The following is a 6,000-nucleotide window of genomic DNA, read 5'->3' as shown; positions in this document are numbered from 1 at the left end:
ACATCTTGCATCACTCCCACAAATGGGAAGTAGTGGCCCGTTGCCACTAATACAACAGAAGAAACATTTTTTGTTCACATGTAGAGCGTCCTATGTATAAAAACAAGAGCAATCTCCCAGCTGACACAGGCAGGGGCTCTGAGCGTGTAGGACTGACTGCAGGTCTGTGGGGAACCCGCCTCACCTTCCCAAGCCTCCGTGGTCTCATCTGTAAAATGTGGCACCAATTGGACCCTCAACTCAACGGGCTGTGTAATGAAAGGCAAGGGCCTGTGGGGGACAAGAAACGCTTTTTTCTTGGCCACTTTGGGTCCACGGGACGCTGCTCAGGCATCTGCTTCGCATCTCAGCTCAGTGTTGTGGCATAGTGGGTGAAGCTCCGTCAGAATCCCATAGGACTGCCAGATCATGTCCCGGTCGCTCCACTTCCCACCCGGCAGGCTCTGAGCGGAAAGTGCCGCGCAGTGTGGAGGGGCATGGCGCACCCCAGTGCTGATGGCAGGGACAGCGCAGGGACAGCGGGGGGTGGGGGGGGCTCGCCCCCTCCCCGGGAGCCTCCTGCACCGGGTAGGGGGTGGGGTCGCGGCAATCCTCCTCTCCACCGCCAGGCGTCACTGGCTGCCTGCAGATGGAGGCGCAGCCTGGTGGGTCTGGCGCCCAGGAGCCATCCCCCAGGGCGGGTTGGAGCGGCCCGAAATAATCCCGGGGGACGGGGGGAGGGAGGGTTCCCAAACTTCCAAAGCTGGCTGCCAGCAGGTTTTCTGGCCCTAAAGTTCATCGGGGGTCCAGGTGACAAGCACTCCCTCCGCGACTCCCGAAACCCACGCGGGGACCAGAGCTGCGATGGAGCCCCGGGCGCTCTCCCTCCGTGCCCCTCGACGGCGGAGGCCACGGGCACTTGGCGGCGCCGAGGCTGCGAGTCCCAGACGGGCCCCGTGCTCTGCTGCGCGTCCCCTCCGCGGCCGCCGTGTGGGCGGGTGAATGCAGCAAGGAGGCCCTGAGGGTGGCCGGTGCGCCGTGAGCTCCAGCCCCGTGTCAGGCAAGGCTCTCCACAACCCCTCCGTGTAGATCCTGGAGCTTTCCCCACGGGGAAACTGAGGCACGGGGCGGGGAAAGAATTGGCCCAAGACATAGTGGCAAACCCAGGATGGGAATCCAGACCGTCTGGCCGGAGTAAACCGCGCATGCCGCCTCTGAATCGCACTCATCATTCTTTGAAAAATGCCTTCAAGGCACGCCCCTAGGTGCCAGGCGGGGGTTGGCGTAGGAGCCGGTGCGTGTGGCGGCCACTTGCCGGGCGCCCAGCAGGTGGCGCGGGCCGTCCACACCGCGCGCCTCTCCATCGCCCCCAGCGGAGCCGGCGTTGGCCGCAGCGCCTCAGGGCTAGCCGACAGGTGGTCGAGGGCGGGGGGGGCGGGCAGCCGCTGACTCGGTGCCAGGTGTTGGTTTTGTGCAGTCTCACAGTGGCTGTTGCCACCCCCTGGCCTCACACCTCTGAGGACGCGGAAACGCAATAAGAAGGAGCTGCCTCAAGTCCTTTCATCCAGGACTTTGCTGTGCACCAGGCGTCTTCCAGCAGCAGAAGAGAAGCCAGGTAGGGGAGCCAGGCTCTGGCGCTGCCCATGGCTGCTCCCCGCGAGAGAGGCAGGATTGTCCCTTGGTGAGAAAGATGGCCCCGGGCGGCCCACCTCAGACCCAGAGCTGCAGGACTTGCTGTGGATCCCCTAGCCACGTGCCTGGCTCCTTGACTCCTGCCAGAGCCCGTCCCCCCTCACTTGGAGCTTCCGCCTCAGACCCCTTCTGATGGCTCCCACCCACCTCACCCTTACTCTGGCCTTTGCAAATTCCTACACCAGGACCTCTGGGCTCCCTTAGCCACCTGCCCAGCCTCCGATCCAGGAGAGGGCACAACACGTGTGTCCTTTCAACCAGAGATTCTGAGGGGACATCTTGGAATCTTAATTCGCCTGTTTGTCCCCTCATGACTCTTGGGCCACCTGCTTCTTCCAAGCCTGCTGTCCCAGTGCTCATCCAGGCCAGCCTCACCTGGCAGCTTTGGTTCACGCACACTCTCGGGCCCACTGTCACGCTGCCCACAGAAAGATCTTTCTCAAGTGCGGATCTCACTCTAGCTTAAAACACAAACACCTGAGTCACAAGGGGGCGGCCCCACAAAGCCCTGGCCGCCCCCCTCACTGCCAGGCTCTCTCCTCCTCTCCCCCCTCCTCCTGGACACTTAGCCTTTTTCCATTTGGCCACAGCGCAGGGCTCTTCCGGAATTCAGGGTCTTAACGTGTGTTTTTTTCCCTTTTCCAGGCAGACTCCTCCCCTTGCTGCGTAGCTGGTGCGAACCTGCTTGTCCCCTGGGTCCTGGCTGCAGGGTGGCATCCCCCTACACACACACCCCGAGGCTTGCTTGGGCCCCTCCCTGTCCATTAGGACGCTCCTTCGTTGGCCTATCCTTGGGAAGTGGTCACTCTCTTCCCTAATGCCACCTGCCAGCATTGCAGAGCCAGTGTTTCCGCCAGCTGAGCCTGTCGCGCCTACAGGCCCAATCCTCCATGCACAGGCAGACTGTGGTCTCTCCCACTCCCGGCCGTACCCCAGCCTGAGCTGGACATAAAAGTGGACCCTGGCTAACTATTTGTAGAACAAATGGGCCTTTCATCTCGTCCTCCTTAGAACCCCACACTCAGACGCGCTTTCATCTCTGTCCTTGGCAGGAGGGGCCCCCTTGGCAGGAAGCTTCCTGCCTCCCCCCTCCCACAGGGGCCAGTCCCCCAGCACTGAAGGCTAAGTTCTAGGAGACACAGCCTCGGCCCTTCCCTAGGACTCAGAGTCTCTCCGTGCCCTCTCTGCCCCCCCACCCCGTCCCCGCCACCTTCCCCAGGCATGCGGGGTTCGATCCTAAAGCTTGAAAATTGCACATTGCCAGCTCACAGGAGTGGTTATTAGCAAGAAAGACCTTCACCTGCCTCTGCCCCGGCCCCTTCGACCAGCTTAATGGCTTCCAGTGGGTGCCTCTCGGGCTATCAGGAACCCTGCTTGCCAATCACCCACAAGGCTCTGAACAGGTGCCTAGTGAGCTGTTGTCTCCACCACAGTCACTGCTGGGGAGGGAAGCCAGGCAGACAGGATAGCTCTCAGGGCAAGGCAGGAGCAGGGAAGATCAGTCGAGGAGCCAGGCCCACGTCTGACAATCCCACCCGAGGGCGGGCACTGTGTGTTTACTTCTGCCCCCCACCCCCAGCCGCGCCACCACCACCCCTTCTTGGAACAACCATGGTGTGCAGGCCAGGGCACAGAGACTGATGGAGAGACAAAACAGTGGGTCTGAAAGACAGACATGGTCTGGGCATTCCCTGAGGCTCAGTCACTGTGGTGCTTGGGGCTGTGCCCGTGGCCTGTCTTGAGGAATCTCAGCCAGACCCAGGGGTCCCCTTTCTGTCTCTCCCATGCCAGGTCTCCCAAGTTCTCGGCGATGTTTGCTGTTCATTTCCCAACACACACACACCTGAGTTTCTCCTCTAGCCTCCACTGAGGCTGCACAGTCACAGGGCCCCACAGGCCAGCTCAGGCTGTCTGGGGTGGGCCTCGGAGGATGCGCAGTGACTAGGGCCATCCTGCCTCCCACTCTGCTGAACCCCGTGAGTGTGAACACCCCTGCTCAAGCTGCCAGACTCCACCCTCCATGCCCCACTGCCCTGGCTGCCTGTCCCTCCTCAGGGTGCTTTTTTAGGGGGGTCCCCTCTGCTGCTCACCCCTTAAAATGTCAGGGTGCCCCAGGCTCCTGCCTGCTGCTTCTCTCGAACCCTCTCCACTCCAGCACCCCAGGCTGGACGTTCTCCCTTGGGTGGCCCTTACTGATCCCGCTCAGCTCAGTCTCATCCTCCGGCCCCGCCTGCGGTGCCCATCTGATCAGCCAGCCAAGGGCACCACCCCTTCCTCCATCTGATCTCCTGTCTACCCTGAGCTGCCCTGGCACATACAATTATCAACTTAAAAGTCAGCTGCTCTCTCTAGAGGGATGGAATTTTGAATCCCACCTGTGGTTGCCTTGGCAGGGGCAGGCCTAGGGATTCTGGCACCCAGCCCATGGGGGGCCGGACATTCCCCACCCGTCCCTAGCCCACCCCTTTCAGTCCTAACTACTTCCTTCCTTCTTCTCTCCCTCGAGTGTCTCCTCCTCCTGCAGGAAAATTCTCCAAAAGCTTTTGAAAATGCAAATCAGATGGTAATCACCAGCGCCTTTAAGATTCAAAGGCTTTGCTTTTAGCGAGGGTCCTACACCCTCAGGTTTGCCCCGCCTCTCTAGTCTGGCTCCAGCAACATCAACCTGCCCTCAGCTCCCACTCATTCAATGCCCTCTGGTCCAGCAGAGTCCTCACACTCCAGGACCGCCTCCTCCAGGAAGCCACCTCTGATTGCCTCACCCTGGTCCCACTCTCTGCGTCCGTATGCCTTGTGCATGGACCTGCTGCTATTCCAATTGTCAACTAAGAGATGTGATGCTAGACACATGTGTCCTTGCTGCCCATTAGCCAGTGAGATCCTGGAGGGTAGGACCAGTACCCCATTCATCTCTGCAGCCCAGCCCCTGGCGAGGTGCCTAGCACGGAAGGCAGGCTCAGCCCGTGTTTGATGGAAGCACATGGAGCTGAAACTGGTAGGAAGTGGGAGCCAGGAACGGCCGAGAGGGGCGCGAGGGCATGTCTAGCAGCAGAAGCAGCCAGAGCAAATGTGTGGGAAGCAGCGGAGCTGTGAGAACTCCTACGACTGCCTGCCTGCCTGCCTGCCGGCTACCTTGTCTGCACACCTCCCTCATCTCTGTTCTTGCAACACTAGACCGGGACAACTGGCATCAGAGAGTCTCATTCCCCTGCCCAAGGTCACACAGCAGGGCCAGGTGTGGAATGAAATCTGTGGCTGTCTGGCCCAAGTGCCGAGTACCAAGTTAGCTGCCGGACCACACTGGCCTCCCGGGGACAAGACCTTCTGGAACGGACAAGGAGTGGGCCCGGCTCCGCCTCTGCCTGGCTTAGCGCCGGAACTAGCTGCCCACGCTCCGGCTTCTTCCTCCCAGCCAGTCCGGAGGCTAGGAGGCCACCCCAGGATCGCTCTGTTCCTCCTTGCCTCCCCTGGCTTTGGGAGTCTGGGACTAGATCCTCCAACCCCCTACACCTGCCCCAGGGGTTACTGCTGTGCTCTGGAATGGCGGGGGCGGGGGTCCTGGCACATAATGGGGGGCTCAGTGGTTGCTGTCTGGGTTCTGCAGATCTGTCTCCCTCATCGCACTTGGCCCAGGCTGATATTAAGATTCATCTGCATTCCCAGCGCACCCGCCTGGCAGATGGTGGGGGAGGAGGCTGGGTGCGTGCTGGGCCCGGGAGGGCCACAGGGCACAGTACCCATTTGCCTCACAGCCTCCAAGGGGGTGCAAGGACTTGACCTTTCCTCCTAAATGGGGGGGGGGGGGGCGCCTGGAATCCCAGGAAGGAGACCTGGAGAGAGGGAGTGGGGGGATGGAGACAACCCCAACCCCATGACCTTTGGGGACCTCCAGTCTGGGGCTCCTGCGTCCTCCTCCACCAAGTGCTTTGTAGAGCCCAGAGATATGAGGACCCTGAAGGGGTGGGGGGACACAGGAGCACCTCCACATGGAGATGCCTGTGTCATGGTCAAGGACAGAACCACAGCCACCAGAGAGCCCCTTGCCTGCTTCACTCCCATCCCTTGAGGGCTACTCAAGGGGCTGACCCCTGACCCCAGCCCCAGAATCCAACCCAGCCCATCTGGGTCTTTTCCACTCAGGACCCCCTGCCACATCCTCTGTACCTTCTGAGACGGCCCAGAGATGATGCCAGCCCCTCCGAATACAGCAGTTGGAAAGGATTTGGTAACCAAAGGAGTACTGGCTAGACACCTGGAAGAACTTCCCTTGGCACAACAGCAAGTCCTGCAGAGAGTGGACATGCCCTTGAGGGCCCAGGCTGCCCTTCC

The sequence above is a fragment of the Ochotona curzoniae genome, unplaced genomic scaffold (genome assembly GCF_017591425.1).
Source record: "Ochotona curzoniae isolate NIBS_2020 unplaced genomic scaffold, NIBS_Ocur_1.0 scaffold_2453, whole genome shotgun sequence".
Lineage (NCBI taxonomy): Eukaryota > Metazoa > Chordata > Mammalia > Lagomorpha > Ochotonidae > Ochotona > Ochotona curzoniae.
Note: the sequence above shows the minus strand (reverse complement) of the source record.